This window comes from Vicugna pacos, chromosome 20 (genome assembly GCF_048564905.1).
Source record: "Vicugna pacos chromosome 20, VicPac4, whole genome shotgun sequence".
In the NCBI taxonomy this organism is placed as follows: Eukaryota; Metazoa; Chordata; class Mammalia; order Artiodactyla; family Camelidae; genus Vicugna; species Vicugna pacos.
In genome coordinates, this window is record NC_133006.1 from 33,837,518 (window position 1) to 33,856,678 (window position 19,161).

Genomic DNA, 19,161 nt, shown 5'->3' on the forward strand with positions numbered 1-19,161 from the left:
GCTAGAGTAGGTGTTGGGGCTGCAGAGAACACACAGTGCCATCCCTCTGCTGCTTCAGGTCGGAGCTGGACGTCTGCAACATAAAGGAAGGTGACACTGCAGCGTGAGGACAGGTGTGCGCCCGCAGCCTACCTGGCAGAGGGGGAAGATGGATGATTTGGTTTCTTTGTTTAAGCTAAATTATATCCAGCTTTGTGCCCCCACCTCCCTGGCTGGGAAACCTTCCAAAAGCACTTATTATCGGGACACCTGCCGCCGCCACTACCCCCCCCCCCCATTGTATAGAACAGGAATCCTGAGGGCTCGCAGAGGTGGGGTGGGGCCTGGTCCTCACTCCAGGGTGGTTGCTATTCCTTCTCTTCCTTATTTCCCAGTGCTGAGCCTGGTCCTGTCATCTGTGGAGCACAGCTGCCACAGAGAAGCCTGTCAACATTTCCAGTCTGCCTCAGCCTGGGTGACAAGTCTCCAAAGCCAAGAAGTCCAAGATGAGTTCCAGGGAGCCGTGTACTGCATCATTGGAAGTCCTGACCCCTTGAGGAGTGCTCACGGGCAAGTACCATCTCCTCCAGTCTCTGAACTTTCCATCCTGTAAGTCTTAGAGAACCCAGTTCTCCGTGGGTCTAGCTCCTTCTCTACCCACTCTTTGCCTCCTGTAAGTTTCAATTATTCAAAATAGCAGCCTATTTATTCCCCCCTGGGTTTAGAGAAACCACCAGGGGATACTGTCTAGTACTTCCCTCATAATAAGTCTGTAAATATTTATTTCTTTTTAATTTTTTTGAGTAAAGGTAGATTTATTTAGAGAGATACGTAGTGCACAGAGTGTAGGCTGTTTCGAAAGGCAAGGAAAGAGGTATGGGGGTTGGGTGCTCAGGTTAAAGTAAAAGTAGGTGCACACTCCATAGACAGAGTGCAGGCCATCTCCAAAGAGGAGGGAGCAAAAAAGGGCCTGCTTTTAATTTTTAATCCATGGAGTTAAGAATCAGCATAACTTTGGAAGGAAAGATGGAGGTAGAAATTAGAGGGGTCACGAGGTGGGCTTCTGGGGTGCAGACAATGTTTTTTCTTGATCCAGGAGATAATTATACAACAAATGAGTTCACTTTATGTAATTCATTGAACTGTACTTTTATGATCTGTGTACTTATCTCTGTGTCATATTTCAGTCTTTAAAAGTTTAAGATAATCCAAATGCTATCCAAATGGTGTAAGTGAAAAAAAAAAAAAAAGAAACCCTTTCCCACGCTTATCTCGGACCCCTGCCCCGCTACTCCTCCTCAGGTGAGTAGCCCTATTTGGGAGCTCCAACACCTTGTAGGCTTCGGTAGTCATTAGTGCTGTTCCGCTTCTCCTCCTCTGGGCACTTGGTCCCATTGCCCTCCCGGCATTTCCCAGCCTTCCTCTGGTTGGACAGGGTTGTGTGACTACTTCTGGCCAGTGAGTTTTAAGTAGAAATGATGTGTGTCACTTTTGGGCCAGAGCATTCAGTCGCCAGTGTGAGATCCTCTGCACTTCTCTTTTCCTCCTGTTGCAGTGACGTGCTGTTTTTTTGGTTAGTGTTCTCCTTCAGCCTTTGTCTCGGGGATTGTGGCAAAGAGCCAGTTCACAGTGGACACGGGTAAGAGGCATAGGCGAGAAATAAATGTGTGATGTTTTAAGCCGCTGAGATTTGGAGATTGTTTAGTACTGTACTGATTCATAGTGAGACGTCCTGTGTGTGTGTGTGCACATGTGTGTGTTCCACGTGTGTATATCTCTAAAGAGTACACTAAGACAAGAAAGTTGAAATAGAAACAAATGGTTAATGTATCTGTATCTGTTAAGATATTTTCAGCTCCAAGTATAGAAACTTAAAGTAGAAGTTGCTTATACAATAACACTATTGCTTATGTAAGAGAGGGGTGGTGTTTCCAGGATTGGTTAGTTCAGCTGCTCAACTGTGTCGTCAGAAACCCAGATTCTTTCTCTTCTGCCATCCTCAGTGTTTTGACCAACTCCCCGCTTGGTGCAAGATAGACGGCTACAGATTTTCTATCTTTCTGTCTCTCTCCGTCTCTCTCTCTCTCTCTCTCTCTCTCTCTCTCTCTCTCACACACACACACACACACACACACACACACACACTCAAATAGGAAGAAGGAAACAGATCAAGCCTAAGCAGGATATTATGATCAATTTAGCAATTCTGTGATAAAGATTTCAAGGCTCTTTTAATGGTTTGGTGTATTTATTATTAGAGCTTTTAACACAAAATGAAGTGTTCTTTGGTTAGGAGACCACAAAATCAAGTAGGACCTGTAACAGCCAAGAATAAAGAAAAGTGGTAGAGCGACATTTGCTATTGCCTGGTACCTTGACTTTGATTCTGAGCTTTTTAGTCTTGAGCAAGTTTAACATCTCTCGAGCCTGCTTTTCTTCTCCTCTCTGTAAAGGGGTTAATAATTGTACCTTCATCGCAGATCTGCTGTGGGGCTTAAGTGAATTAATACATGTAAAGCGTTTAACAGTTTTTAGCACATAGTAAATGCTGTGGAACCAGTAGCTATTACTGTTATAATAGGGTTTGGGGAGCAATAAATGAGTTAATTGTATGTAAAGGACTTACGAATAATACCTAACATGTGGTAAGCATTCCATAAATCCTTGCTGCTGCTGCTACTATTAATATTAAGAGTTAAGTAAGAAGATTGAACAAGTTAAGGAGGGTAAAACGTTCAGAGTTAACCTTTAAAAATGAATTTATCAGTATGGAATACTGTTGTCATTTTCTTGATTATCATGATCAATAATAAATTTTCACGGACCACCTCTGTTTGTTACAGAGTAACTGATTAATAAGAAAAGTAGCTGTCATCCCAAATATGCTCTAACAATTTTCCAAGAGACCTGAATCGTGCAAACCATCCCTTTAAAAAACTTCCTATAAAAGACAAAACTGCCCAGGAAATAGTTAATTGATGCTTATTGCCATTAGCAGTTTTCCTATTGATTAGATTTATAATACTGGATGTTTGTATTTTTATGTGTATGTATGTGAGTTTATAGTTCATTAGGGTACTTTATAATCTTACTTTTTAAAATAGATCTTGGAATAGTACCATTTGGGTTGAACATCTGTTTGAGGTTATGTCAAGCATTATTTAGTGTCAAGCTCTGGTATCTGTTGTTAATGGATTAAGAAGGCTCTGTGGCCCAGAAGAAACTGAAGGAAACAAAGGAAATGAGTTTAAGTGCTTCTCTGTGTTTTTGTGTGATGGTTATTCTTACACTGTCCTGCTAATGCGCACCACAGCTCTGCTTTGTGGTGTTATCATCTCCATCTTCCCAGGTGAGGAAACTGAGACGTAGAAGTTATGTGACTTAAGAACAGCAGGGGCTAGGAAGTGGACAGTGGAAGACCAGAGATCAGAGAGTAAACAGGGCAGGCCAGGCGACTCAGGGATGAATGCTGTACCCAGCTGCCCTTTAGGGGATCACAACTTCCTGCTGTGCTTGAAAGGCCTGACACATAGAAAATAGTTTTTCCGTAACCCCACACTTTGTAAGACAGTGTCTAAAAATGCACTTACAGGAACAAATGTGCATTTCCTGTTTTTAAGTGTGATTCAGAGTGGACATATAACAGATGCTAACTGGCATTGCTTACAGGTGAAAAATTAATAATGAAGTTGGATCTGATTAGGAAAATAAAATCAGAGCCTCTCAGTGACCTGAGGCTAACAGTCCAAGAAGCCCAGCCTAGGAGTCCCACACTGACGTAGGCCAGCTTAAAAACAAAGATGGTCTCGTCACCAAAGAAGCATTCATTAACCAAGTGAAGTAACTTAACATAGTACGTTGTCGTCTAGTGGATAAACGTTTCCTGAGTGTGCCTGCCGTTGTGCTGGGCACCCAGCCACTAAGGCTAAGATGCAGCAGTGAGCAGGTAACAGCTATGAAACGGCGTCCTATGGCGGGGAAGCCTGGGACTTTGTTTTTGTTTTCTTGTTGTTGTTTTGTCTTTTGATTTTGAAATAATTTGAGACTTCAAGAAAAGTCTTGCAAAAATAGTATAGAGAGCCTTGCCCTTGCTTGCTCTTGACCGCATTTCCTCTAATGTTAACAAATTACAAAACTATGGTTCACTGTCAAAACCAGGAAATTAACAGGAGTACGATACTACTAACTAAACAAAAAACAAAAATCCAGTTTTGTGTACTTTTCCATAAAGAATAAAAATGCACAGGGACAAAAACTTGAAGAGAATGGGCAAAAGTGAAAATTGTGTGTGTGTTTGAAATGGTTACTACTATGCACTGATTATTTTTCCATGAAAAATTTTATTGTTCAGTTTTTTTAAAAAAAATTAAATTACCAGCATTCTCTTTTCTATTCACTAGGCTCAAGTAGGCACTTTCCAAGGGAAATAAGGTTGTCAAATTTAGCAAAAATTAATACAGGATACATAATTAAATTTGAATTTCAGATACACAATGAATATTTTTTTCAGTATTACTATGTCCATGCAATACTTGGGATATGCTTCTATTAAAAATTATTTTTGTTTCTCTGAAATTCAAGTTTACCTAGGCTTCTTGTGTTTTATCTGGCAACCCTAAAGGGAAAGAACACAAATATGGAGAGTGGAGCTTAGTGTCCTGCCGCTGGGGCCCTGTGTCCTGGGAAGGGAGATGGCAGGATGTCTTTCGGTAAGAAGATGCAAAAATTATTTTTCCAGCGTTCTTACCGTGTTCTTCTAGAGGGAAATTTTCCCTATCAGAGGATAGGAAGAGGCTGCAGGGAAAGGAAGCCATTAAACTCTTTCAGAAGGTATTTAATGTAGCTGCTACAGAGGCCTGACCCACCTCAGCCAGACCTAGGTGGGAGGAGGGCATGAAAGGGTAAGAGGGAGGTGAGTGGTTGGGGGCAGAGGTTGAGCATCGGAGCCTGGGAGTAAAGGGGAGAAGCAAATGCCCTCAGTATCAAAAGCAGGGTAAAGAGACCTTCCTTTCCCCTGCATTGGCCTTAAAGCACATAAAATTGTGGCCCCATTTGTGTTCTAATAAAATTGCAAATATGCCTGTCCGGGCCAGTGCCAGTTTTCTGTTACTGCCTCGAGGACCAAGCTGTAGTTCTAAACAAACTACTCAAGATCTATTTCCAGAGATCTTGCTGCAGTGGATAGTTCCAATATAAAATTTCTGAAATCCAAAGCAGTAATTTAGGAAACACCATAAAAAGCATCCTGAGGCTTTAACCAATGAAAATCCCATAATCTGACAAGTTTACTCCGCATGGGAGATGCTGGATGCTTACTTGCTTAAATTCTCACCAGCAATGCACGAGTCTCTGTGCTCTGGCTGGGAAGGGTCTCTCCCCCTCTCCCACCTCTGGCCCAGGAGTTCCATAGAGCCTTTGTGAGGCTCCGTGGGGGTCAGAGGAGGCCAGCTCCTCCATTTCAACCAAAACAGCCCTGTCTGCTTTCCTGGGAACATCCTGCCAATTTAAGAAATGCTTCCACTGCTGACGACTGGAAGAGTTGATATTTAAGAGCACTTCTTGCTGTAAGATCCACATGTCTGCAGCTCCAGTGGTCGGGGTAGATAGAAAAGTCTTTACGGTGTGCTTTTAAGATAGAAAAGTCTTTACGGTGTGCTTTTATTTTAGAAAAGAAACTATTCAGTGGATGCAGAGGGCTGGAGCAAGGAGGTGTCGTCCCTTTCGGAGGCAGCACCTCACTGCTTCTGCCTCTGGGCTCACTGCTTCGGTGGGCTCGGTTTTACCAGGCACCTCTCCTGCACCTTTGCATTTCACCAAGACTGAAGCATGCAATAGCAGTTCTAGAAAGAAAAGCCTGCCTCGAGAGAGATGCCAAGTTCAGCCAGCCTGTTTCAGCCTCACTTAAGTTCTTAAGCTTATTTAGCAGCAAATGATGGTGGCGTTACATTCCCGGAAATGCTCTCTAAAAGGCATTTAGTCTCTGAGTGCAGTCCCCCCTTCTAAAACTGGTCTTAGGCCTTTCACTGCCCATGTGTTTATTCAGTGGAGAAGGAGGCTGTCACGTTCAGGGGTGCACGCAGCAGAGAAGCTAAAAGTGACACAATAATGCAAGAGTTTGGGAGCCTCCCCTGAAAATGTGTGAGGGAGTTTTTGCCGCATTCGACAGTTGAGAGGATGTAAAGTGTTGACAGTCCCGGCGGCCCCAACATATAAAAACCGCCGCTTAGATATGGCAGGGAACCAGTGTAAGTGTGTGTGTGTGTGTGTGTTACACTGATAATTCAAGTGGCACAACAATTATTTTACCATGTTATCAAACCCCTAACCTAATGGGGGTAGATTATTCAGAGTTGTCTAAGGAAACCAAAGGGAATGTAAGAGAATAAAAAGAAATGAAAAATACGAAGGTGTGAACAGGAAAAATCTCTAGAACACTGCAGTGTGATTAGCTTAATAAATTTGTCTGAGGGAAAGAGCTGGGAGGTCCAAGTGTAAAGAATGATATGTAACTGAGATCGATCCGTCCCCTGGCATTTCATTTAAAAAGGCTTTCTGTTGAGAGAGTGAGAGAAGAAAGGAAAGGAGAATGTGATGTCTCCCTGACCTGCACATGCCTCCAACCCTCAGCCCTGCAAATCTGGAAACTTCTGTCAGTGAGATTTGCAGGATTCACTTCACATCTCACAACAACCCTTGAGAGGGAAGCTGTGACGACTTCCTGCGTCATCTTTCAGTTTGATCCAGTTTGCCCCGTGTCTGGCGTGAGGTGGACTCTGTTCCTGCACTGGGCTAGTGTTCTTCTCTGCTTCAGTGCCTGCTTGGCTAAGTGGAGTCCACAAGCCTGTGGTGGCCCAGGTATCTCCAACTTTCCTGGAGGTCTGGCTAGATCGTGTTCTTTTTTCAAAAGAGCTCCTATGGATTTGGTAATAGAAACATTACAGTAACGCTTCTGATAATTTTCTGTGCAGAAATCCTCTCCCACAATGTGGCAGGCTTTTCATTCTCAAAGGTTTTGAGACTCTGTTGTGCTCCTAAATGAGATCAGTGGCATGACCTTTCTTTGCTTTTGATGTAAACTCGTAACTATAGGCAGTCTACAAGCAGGAGGTGCACCTCTCTTTTCTGTCCTGTTTGTGATAAGTGTACTATTATTGTGTCATGCACTGGAGCTCAAGTGTGAGGAAACATCCGTGGCAGCTCTAACTCAACCCTCGTCTCTTCCGAGTTCCTCGACGTGTGTATTTTAAATGTAAACCTAAGCAAAGAAGTTGCTAAGAAAAGCACTATTATTTAGATGTTCATTGACAGGCCCTGTATATTAGATGTTCTTTTGCCATTTCACACAAATTGATATTTTGACAGGTGCCGTTTTATTTAGTTGGCAGGGCTTACTCTACTGTTTTTCTCTTCAGCCCTCTTTGAATTTCCTCTGCCAGGTACAGATACCAAGCTGGTGTAGTAGGTAGATTTGTTGGCCAGAAGTGATCATCAAAAGACAAAATTAACAAGTTCTAAAAAAGACCCCAGCCATTCTTGTATAAGGTATTTCATGGTATTTTATTTTATAAGGTGGTTTAAATTTACTTTAATTTTTTTTATTTCCTCTGGTTGATTCCTTAGCCTTGAAATGGAGATTCACACAAATACTTGACAAAGAAGATGTGATGACTGTTTGTTTTACTAGGAGGGAGACAGCCATCCTTTCTCTGATAGCTCCCTGGGCTCTGCTGAAGTGTTGTTCGGTGGCCTCTCTGGAGAATGACTCTCTCTCTTCTCGGCTACAATACCCGGAGGAGAATTCTGTTTTCTTCTTTCTTTTCATATAAGGAATTGAGTGTCTTAGAAGATGATAGTTATTTGTACAATTCTTGGCCCCCTCAACTGGTTTAAGACAAAGAGAGTAGGTACATTTCATCAGTCATACCTCCGGAGTCTAACATTTTCTGAGTTTCTTTTCTAGGGGAAGAGTTTAGAACACCTCCTGACCCCTCTCCCCACTTTCCTAAGCTTTCCTTTCCCTGGAAGGTGCTGCTGTTTGCATTCTGCCGCGAGGTACTTCATACTTTCTATTTCTGAAGCTGAATCTTGAATTCCTAAGTGTGAATGCACCACCTGTGCCCTCATTTGCTCTCGTGATCTTGAAGACTGAGGTACAGTCAGGCCTGCGGGACTTGAAGGACTTCAGATCTCTCAGAGCTTGTCCTTTTTATGCATTTTCCCCTATCAGCCGACCTTAGCCTTTGCTCAGGTTCTTCTGTCAGGGTTGTGGGAAGCCTGTCTGCTTTCTGGCCTTCTCCCCTGATTAGTTCACTCAGAAGTGGAAGGTGCTCTTCAATTGAGAATACAGATAACGCCTTCTCCCTTGGAAAGCATCATGTGCCTTCCCTGCAGATCTCTCTCGGTCTTCCCTAGGGGCTGCTAATAAAAGCATTAGAAGGAACTTGGTAATAGAACAGTCTCTGTGTCTGGAAGCCACCAGAGAAAGCTCATCTTCATAGGATGCATTGCATGGACGATGGTGCCCTGCCCAGACCCCCGTCCACGAAGGAAGCAGGGTTTCCTCAGCTGTGAAGAACCCCTTGACTAAGATCACTCTCCTTCATACATGCCTTGACTGATTGACGCGGGAGTGTGAAGCCAGGCCATCTCAGCCCAGCTTGGGATGATTCTGAAGGGCCATTCACGCTCCAGGACTCCCAGTGGGCTGAGGCTGCTGTGAGGCCTGCAGTACGGTCAGCCTCTCCCTCAGCCCCCAGCCGCTTCCTTCCACAGACACTGACCCACACACTGAGCTCGGGGAACCCGATCCGTGACACAGAGTGCTGTTGTTATTTGGACAAAGGAAAGTACATCATCACGGACTTTGTCATCTTTGTCGTCGTCAGATGATAGTCTGTTACGACTAACAGTAATTCTAACTAGACTCTGCTGAGATAACCCTGAGGTGAAACTGGACTAGGAATAAGCTAATTGTGAAGGAGGGAGATCTGTAGTTTTTACTCCATTAACAACGGTGTCAGTGGAATTAAATTGCTGGGCATTTCATTTCTATTATTTTGTTTAACCCTCACAAAAATTCCATGAAGTAGACATTATCCATTATTAGCATTTTGTGCATAAGGAAATATACTCAAGAGATGTGAAATAACTTGACAAGATCACAAGGCCAAAATGAATCTTAAACTCCAGTCTGCCTGACTCCAGACCCTCTACTCTACCATTCTTTTCCTTGCCTGGAACATCCCTCCTTCAGCCACTCCTGCTCCTTTGCTGCCCAGCGAAAATGCTGCTGTTCTCACTGTAGTTAACTCAGATAATGCCTTACAAGTGTACATTGTGAAACCTGAGCCTTGCCTTGGAGAGATGCTGCCCTCAAAGCTGCATTCCACTGTACTGGTGTCAAATTTATCTCATGGTTTAAGACGGTGTCTAATTATGGTACTGAGATGAGCCTGTCTGTATAACGTGGAGGTCTACTTCAGTTGAATCGTTTAAAAGCCATTGAGTAGAGAGAATGAAACTCTAATATCTTATTATACTGTCTCTATGCTACTGCTGTTTTCTAGTGTTAACCAGCAACCTAAAAGTAGGGCTAGATCAGCATACTTATTCTTGGAACTATTTTGTGAAAATATAGCTCAGTTTTTTGACCCCTTACTTCTGGCTCCCCCTTTATGCCTTTATTGTTGCTTTGTTGATTGTCTTTCATTATTTAAGTATGTGTTTCATCTTATAACATGCTGTGTATTGCTCCTCTCAGCTGTTTTAAATCCTTTTTGGAAAGTTGGTTCCATCTTCGTTATTTAACTCTACCTTTTCCCTGGTCTCCTCTCCTGTCATAATTGTACCAGAGTAGTAACTTCTTAATCTCTAGAAACCATACAGATACCTGAGAGTCAGCATAGTAGAGGAATAATACAAACGGTTTTACTACACAGTTGCTAATATTAAGGAGGCAGTGTTATACAGCAGAACAAGTGTAGGAGTCAGACATGAGTTCAAATCCCAGCCCTACCAGTAATATGGCTTTGGGCACATTAACCTTTGTACCTGCTAATCTGTCTGCACCTGTAATCACACTTAACTTAAAATGCTGAGCAGACTAGAAATAATGCCTGTAGAGCACACAAGTTATTCAATAAATGTATCTATCGTAATTTTCACTGAATTGTAAGACTCTTGAGGGCAGAGATTGAACTAATTCAATTCCGGCCTCTTGAATAGTGCCTGGCAGTATGGAGCGCACTTTAAGGTAATAACAGTGCCTGACTGAACAGATGGGAATTCCAAAGCCTGATGGATTCGGAGCTGTGCCCTTGGCCAACTACATGACTTGGAAGCTCTGTTGGGTCTCTGTTTCCTCAGGGGCAAAATGAGGAAGTTTATTTGCATCATCTCTACAATCCCTTCTACCTTTGAAGTTCGGTGATTTTGTGGATTTGACAAATGCTTAGTCCCAGAGATGGATAGAACAGATCAGAGACACCTCTATCATGTGTGTGTGTCTCTCTCCCCCCTTCACGGAATGACAGCTGTCTCCTGAACTTGACTGTCCCAGTGCTGGCTCTCACTCAGCTCTGCAGGAGGAAGGGAGACTCCCAGAGTCAACAGCAGAGCTTCATCCTGTATCACAGCACCTTTCAACACGATACCCAATTCCAAGATGACCATCTTGGAGGCACAAAGGGGCAGAAGCCCTAATACCAGTAACACGTAAAAACTTCACTTATGTGTTATTCTGACCAAATTTACTGGCCCAAAGGAAACCTGAAAAACACTGGAAGTTTGGGAAACTTCGAAGAGATGCTCCTTTCATTTGAGTAAAGATGACAAACTTTGAAAATGAGATTTTTGTCCAATAGTCTAGAATCACAGTTATTTTCCAATTTTAGTTTTGCCTGGCTAAATTCCTATGCTAGTAAATCTAGTAACTTCTGGTTGGGTAATAGAGAGATAAAAAACTTAAGAGTTAGGCAGACTTTGAGTATACAGATATTCATTCTCTAATTCCTTCCAACTTCTCTGTATTTTGAAATTTTTTTTTATTGAAGTATAGTTTACAATATTGTACTAATTTCAGGTGTACAGCATAGTGATTCGGTATATTTATAGATTATACTCTATTTAAATTTATTACAAGATAATGGCTATAATTCCCTATGCTATACAATATATCCTTGTTGCTTATCTATTTTATACATAGTAGTTTGTATCTCTTAATCCCATACCCCGAATTTGCCCCTCTCCCTTTTCCCTCCTCTTTAGTTACTACTAGTTTGTTTTCTGTATCTGTGGGTTTCTGTTTTGCATATACACTCATTTGCATAATTTTTTAGATTCCACATTATAAGTGGTATCATACAATGTTTGTATTTCTCTATCTGACTTATTTCAGTAAGCATACTACTCTCTCTACATCTATCCACGTTACTGCAAATGGGAGCATTTCATTATTTTATGGCTAAGTAATATTCCATTATATATGTATACCACATTTTCTGTATCCATTTGTCTGTTGATGGGTATTTGGGTTGTTTCCATATCCTGACTATTGTAAATAGTGCTGCTGTGAACACTAGAGTGTATGTATCTTTTCAAATTAGTGTTTTTGTTTTTTTCCCAGATGTATAGCCAGGAATGGACTTGCTGGATCATAGAGTAGTTCTATGTATTTTGAAATTTTTGAATCCTAGCTCTATCTCTTGCAATCTGTGTGACTTCAGATATGTTAATCACCTTCTCTAAGAATTTACTTTCTCACTTATCAAATAGGTGGTTGGGGGTAATAATATATCTGTCTTACAGTATTGTGAGGAATATGTAAAATGTCTAGCGTATAAACATGTGAGGAAGAATAGAATAGAAATTACCCTACTCATAGCAGGCTAAGCTGCATGAAATGACCAACAAAGTAGAAGCCTTCTGTCTCTGGCAATATCATAAGATATCCCTAATATAATGAAGACTAAGAAAAAATAAATAACTATTTCCACTTAAGTCAGAAACTAGACTGTTACATCACCATTGAAATTTTTACTTAATATTGTCTTGGAAATTTTAGCAATTGAAATAAGATTAGAAAATGAAATAATCCTAGAGAACCTGTTACAGAAAAATGATTAAAGTTAATGGGAGATCTAGGTAAAGTGACTGGATAAAAGATAGATCTACAAACAAAAACAAAAACCTTTATAATAGAAATAAGCCTAAAAATGGATATGAAAGAAATTATCCCATTCACAATAGAAATAATAACTATAAAATGCTGAAGAATAAATTTTAAAAAGCAGAGTATAGGAAATTATAAAAATCTTGAGTATAAGGTAAGATATGCACAAATGGAAAGGTAGACCATAACTTTGGATGGAAAAATTTTTAGTATAATAAGAATCTCAATTCTTCTAAATTAATGTATAAATTTAATAAAATTCTAATTTTAATGCCAACAGGAGTTCTTTGCAAAAGGAAGAGAGGATAGAAGAATTACATAAATAATCTTAGAGTTTATACCAATAGGTAAGTATCCAAGAATAACCAAGAAAAGTATGAAAAATGACATTTCTGAAGGGGGCAGGGGGAAGGACAAGCTTCAATACTTACAAAAGCACAAGATTATCTGCTCTAATAAAATAAATGTGTTACTGGCATAGAATAGACAAGTCAAAATACAACAATGCAAATTCATAATTTAAACCCAATTACATCTATGTGAGAATCTAATATATGATAAAGATGACATTTCATTTAAATAGGAAAGAGTGAATTATTTAATAAATAGTGGTATAAATAGTTATCCAACGGAAACAAAATAAAATTGGACTGTTGTCTTATACAGTATATAGGAATAAATTCAGATGGCTAAAAGACTTTTTTTTTTTCTAAAAGACTTAAATGTAGAAAAAAAATTCCGCAAGAAAATCTTAGAGACAACGTGTAGATGAGACCGGAAAAACTGGCACACACACCAAAAAATAGACATTTAAAAATTTTTTTGAGGGGGAGCTAATTAGGTTTATTTGTTTACTTATGTTTAGAGGAGATACTGGGGATTGAACCCAGGACCTCTTGCATGCTAAGCATGCACTCTACCACTTGAGCTATACCCTCCCCCTTAGACATTTTATTATGTATAAATTTAAAACTATTTTATAGCTAAAAAACTAAGTCAACAGCAAATAATAAGCTTGGGAAACTACTTGCAGTGCAGAGAACATATGGGAGTTAATTATACTACACAAAAATCTTTCAAATTGGAAGAAAGGAATCAACAACAAGAAAAACTAGGCAAAAGGATGGATACAAAGAGACCATTCATCTTAGAGGGCAGATTCAAATAGTCAGCAACATACGGAAAGATCAGACTCACCAACTATTGAGAAAATGCAAATTAAAGTAATGATAAGATGTCATTTTACACCGAACAGAATGGAAAATATTTTCAATTATTATAACACCTATTGCTTGCAAAAATGCTGATAGAATTTGGAAATACAAGCTTGTCTTTCTTTGTATTTAAGCTATTAGTTATCATTCAAAAAAGCCAACTCACCCCACAGTTCTTAAGTTCCTTGTGACCTTCATACTCAGCAGCATTGATTTCTCAGTTCCCAGAAGCTTTCCTTCCATGACAGTTCAAGTTTAGGTGCACACAGGTGATGATTTCCTTAACCACTTCACCAGATGAAGACAAGAACCCTTAACACCAGCTGGATTTTCATTGGCTTCAATTTCAACCAAGCCAGCTAACACTACCATATTTCTATGTACATCCTGTGTTTCTCTGAGTCATTCACAGTTCTTAGTTGCAAAGACTAGAATTCAGCTCTGTTTGACTGATAATTGGCTTACTGAAGACTGTTGGGCGGCTCACAGAATCTCTAGGAGGCTGAAGGGTCAGGTCTGTGGCAAGGCCGTCAGGAAGTGTACTCCTGAGGGGGGATGTGACAGCTTGTTTAGTCAGTAGGCTAACTGGGCCACAGGTGTTACTAGCCCCTCTGGCAGTGCTACCCCAGAACTCGACCCTTCTGCCACCTTTGACCCTGAGAGACAATGGAGAGTTTCTTAGGTTCCCCCGACTTCCTGACTTCATCTCGTAAGGGGGTGCTATGACTCATACCTGACTCTGGTATAGTGGAAGATATGTTCTGTCTTTCACTGACACAAGACAGGAAAATCCAAACATGGGAAAGGGTTTCAGATACTGAACAGCCAAAAGGGATGACAGATGTTCACTTCACCTTTTAATAAATCAGAAGAAAGAGGAATGTGCAGACCTCTTTCCCTTCTTCTCCAGTAGGGAGACAAGATCACATCCAGCAGAAGACAGATACAGCACACGTCCTGGACGTCACTGGAACACTTTCAGAACCGTGCCTGTTTCCTGGGTCTCATGTTGAATTACAACATTTTGAAGTCCCCCCATTAGTGTCAATAACCAAGCCACCTCTTCTCTTCACCGGGGATTTGTCATAACACAAGAGCCGACTTGGCTGCTTTCCTCCCTTTGGGTCCATCCAGTGCTCACCTATTAACTACTAGTATTTCACAGGGAATTTTACCACACCCTTGCCTTTCCCTGTACTCATTCGCTTTTTTATATAGTCGACACTTACAGAATATCTTCATATGCTAGGCAGTGTACTGGGCTCTGAGGATGCAAAGCTTCATATTCTACAAGGAGGGAAGAGATCTGACAGTTTTTGATTATAAAAATGAATGTGCTCAGATCCTTGACAAAAACACCAACATTTAAAGTATCAGTGTCTGAAAACAAACAAAAATAAATGAAAACTGAAACCCCGACAGCTCCAATGAACTCCCCTTGCACGTAGAGCAGCCCAGACTCCTAACTGTGCTGGGCCTTAAGGCCCTGAAGAGTGGGCCCGGGTTTTCATCTCCCAGCACGTTCCTGTGCTCACTCTGATCTGCCCCTCGGCCTTCTTCCTCTCCCTTTAATAGGCCTGGTTCATTCCCACCTAAGTATCTGCACTTGATGTTCCCTGTTCCCCATAGTCTTCTCCGTGCTGGCTTCTCAGAGAGGTCATCCCTGACCACTCTCTTAGTCACTGATCACTCATACATCCCTCGTGTTATGTGTGAACCACCTGCCCAACAAGAGCCTGTACTTACAGAGAGCAGGGACCTTGCCAGTCATGTTCATTGCTGTCCCCTGTACCTGTACATAGTAAGCCGTCAAGAAAGGTTTAGTATATGAATTAAAGTATAAATGAAGGGATGGCAAAGCCCAAACTGATAGCAAGGGCAGCTGTGGGCCTGACAGTGGATCAGGATACTTAATGGTACAAATATCCAAGGTATGTTAGGGCATCTTGGATTTTTACATTTTCTGCAGATTTTTCTCCCACTTTATAAGTTTTGCCAGAAGGTAAAAAGGGAAAATGGAAGTACCTTTGGCCCAACACAAGAGGATCGCATGGACATGGTGGCATTAAAAGCTGGGGAGACCTGGATTTGGTCGTCATTTAGAAAGACAGTTTTTTCCAGTAGAAGGAAAATACTTGCCCACTAAGTAAATCTCACCAAAAGGGCAGGTAAATTGGGAAGGCCCATTCTGGCCTTTTCTGTGCAGTCAGATGTGGCAGCATCTGCCCTGTTATCTGGTGGAGTGGGAACAGCAATGTACTCAGTCTATTTAAATTTCAGGACTAGCAGCAAATAGCAGTAACAACTCCAAATCGGCTGCCTCTCTCATCAATGTAGCAACACCCTTGGCAACTTTCTTTTTATCTCTGTACTCTCGAGCTATTTATACACTGGCATAGGAAAACATATTATTTGCAGAAATGCCTCCGGATCCTATGTCATTTATACAGGGACAGAAGATGTTTTCAAAGAACCATATTTCTGTAGTATTTTTTTGCCACAAAAACTGTTCAGCAATGATCTGCCAGGTTGTGTGGGTGTAAAAACAGCCTCCATTAACTAATCTTCAGTTCTACTTTGGCTGCTTAAATATCTATTCACGTGTTTCGGTCTGCCCATATTTAGATTTTGGAATTTAGTCATGATTAATTTGCAGGCTTTAAGAATACAATGGAGTGCCTCGGAGTTCCTTTCCCAAACCTCTCCCCGTCTCTGTTGGGTTTCACTGGCATCAAGCCAGGATTGGTGTACTTCGGAGCTCTTACATCAGCTTATCTGGAAACACGGCGATTCTAGGGAGAATGCGCGTCTCTTGTTTCACTTCCAAACGCCTGTGTTAGTTTGGGTCCTTCTAGAAGCAGGTGCCAAGACAAGATTAGACATGCAAGAAGTTTATCAAGGGAAATGCCAATGAGGGGAACAGGGAGGGAGCTGAAGGAGGTGGGGGGAAGCTGGGAAGGATGAGAGGGCAGTAGCAAGGGGGGCTGGATGGACAGTCTCACATCGCCCCACAGTTTGAAGAGTGTGTCAGCCAGATTGATGAAAAGTCTCCACTGAAGTTGCCCATCAGAGGAGTCCCCCATCTTGCAGGAACAGGCGTCCATAAGCAGCCCTGTGTCACATTCAGTCGCTGGCCAGGAGCAGCCCACTGAGAGCGGGGATTCATGCACGGGCCTGGGGATTCCCATCTGTCACTGTGCTCCCTGCAGCAGGAGACCCGAGCGTCGCACTTTCACAGCCACACGGCTCCCGCCCAGTTTCCTTGAAGAGAGTGAAAGGCAGTAGCTTCTGAATCATTGTCCTTAAAGCTCCGGTGTCCTGACGTGGGCCGTTAGTCTGCACAGGGAGGGCCCAAGAAGCCAGGAGCCGCTGCAGAGACCCATAGGCTGTTTCACCCAGTGAGGCTTTTTACTCTGGTCTACATTGGGGGTCCCACAAAAGACTTCCTTAGGAGAAAAACGAGTCCACTGCTTTCTAAATAGTTACAAAACAGTTAAAGGAATAGCACTGATGGGGAGGTTCTCCTTAGAACGCAAACCCTCAATTTGTGGCTCATTGGAAGGAAAAAAGATGTTTTATACATAATACTTATTTCCCCAGAGCATGTTCTTCTACACATTTGTGGCTTTCTCTGTGCTGTTCCATGTACCTGAAGTGCCTTTCTCCCTCTTTCATACCTAGAAAATTCCCCATCCTTCATGACCCATATAAGCTGCCACCTCCTCTCTGAAGTTCTCCCTGTCTTCCTCAGGCACAGAAAGCAGTGCCTGCCGCTGTGTTCCCGTGGTGCTTTGTATCTTGATGACAGCATTTGTTACATTTTGTAATAATTTGTTTATGTATTTGTGTCCTCCAGATTGTTAAGTTTTTATATTTTATTCTTTTTCTCTAAAGAGGGAAACATTGGCATTATTCCATAAATATACTGGTAAATTATCTTATTTTACAACTGTGACTAATACCTCTAGCTGGTTAAGAAAAAGCCATCTCTTTTCTAAGTAATTTTGAATTTCCACTGAATGTTTTTAGAAGGGTTAAAACCCTGACCAAAGCAAAAACAACAAAACGTGACATTCGAAAGGTGTCTCTAAACTGATCATCAATATTAGATCATTTGTATTACAACTTTATGAGAATCATAAAAAGCAAACATGAAAAGTTAACCTATAACTGATTTATCCATTTATTCCACAATTACTTATTGAGAACCTCCTGTGTGGCAGACAGTGTTCCAGGCGCTACCATAGCTAAATAAAGACTATGATGAAAATAAAACACAGTGAAGTGATGGGAGTGACAGAGAGGCTACTTTAGGTTGGGTGATCAGGAAGGGAGCTTCCTGTGATCTGTTAGGACCTAAAGGACATGTAAAGCTTCAGGGGGAATCACGTCCCTTGCAGAGGCAACAGCTAGTGCAGAGGGCCTGAGATGGAAGCACCCCAAAGCCAAGGTGATGAGACTTTGGTGAGGAAGATAATTTGTGATGAGAGAAGTGGTCAGAGAGGCAGGCAGAAGTCAGGTCAGTAGGGCTTTGAGGAACAACATGAGTATTTTGAATTTTTTCTTATGTGGAACAGGAAGTCATTGGAAGATTGTAAGCAGGCAAATAATACGATCTGATTTATATTTTTAAAAGACCACTGTGAGTGTTGTGTATAAAATGGATTGTAGTGGGTTAAGGCTAGAGATAAGACTAGCGAGGAGTTATGGACAAATCAAGAAGAGCTCCTAGAGATTTGGATTTGGGGTAGCAGTGGAGTACAGTGTTAAAATGTGCAAATTCTTATATGGACATGAGCACATGTGTGTGCAAGTGCATACACACAGAACACGCACATCATAATGAAAGCAAAAAGATTGATTCTGTGACCTCGGATCTCTGTATTATCAGCCCAATTATGCTCATGCGAGAAACATTTAAACATAGCTTGTAAATCCACTTCTTCCCCTGCTTTTTGCTCTCCATTCCCTGATTATTATAGGAAGTGATTAAACTGAGCAGAGAGGGTAGGAAATTCCATTCTGGGGTCTGAAAGGGCACAGGTAATAGAAACATGAAGTCTGACCTGTGAGGCTGCTTTGCTTTTTTTATTGTCTAAGTCTGCATCCATGAATTAGAGGTAATACCGAGTTGTGTCCCCTGAGCACATGCACTAGTTAGAATGTTCTGACTGAATTAATGAGGAGGTAGGGGGTTGAGTGTTTAATTAGTTGACCATCTGTTCTATTAAATCATCTTTTACCTTGTCAAGGCACAGGTCCTTAAGTGAGCTCCCTCTCTCCAGTGTAAACCTCCCAGATCCATTCACCATATTGCTGCCAGAGTGCTGGAGCTAGCAGACAACCCTAACTGTGCTTTGAAACCTCCAAGAGCTCTGTCAAGTGAAGGATGGTTTCAGCTCCTTTCTTGCATGTGAGACCCTCTGTATCTCTTGCCATCTTAGCTCTGGCCCCTGCCCTCGTTGTACTTTTTGTTTGACCAAAACTGAGGAAAGGAGACCTGCTGCTCACACCTTGTGCCTCTGCTCCTTCTGTTCCCTTTGGACAGCCGGCCGCTTCTTACACACATATCCATGGGGCGTCAGCGCGGGCCTCACCCTCAGCAAAGCCTCCCGGCATCCTTCTAGGTGGTATTAAATGCCCTTTTGTGCCCTTAAAGCAGTGGTTCTTAAAGTGTGGCCCATGGAACCCCGGGGACAGGGGAGTTCCTTAAATTTCCTTTAGGGGTGGTCCACAAGGTCAAAACTCTTTTTTTCATACTAATACTAGGATGTTAATTGCTTTTTCCACAGTGTTGAC

General features: G+C 41.8%; 1 protein-coding gene across 1 annotated transcript in view; it reads left to right on the forward strand.

Moving 5' to 3' along the window:
• The first annotated feature begins 381 nt into the window (after positions 1 to 381).
• DTNBP1 (dystrobrevin binding protein 1) overlaps positions 382 to 19,161 on the forward strand; it is a 137,446-nt gene continuing 118,666 nt past the window's right edge. Inside the window, exon 1 of the mRNA XM_072945638.1 lies at positions 382 to 549. The gene's annotated coding sequence lies outside the window, so the exon portion shown is untranslated. The remainder of the gene's footprint in view (positions 550 to 19,161) is intronic.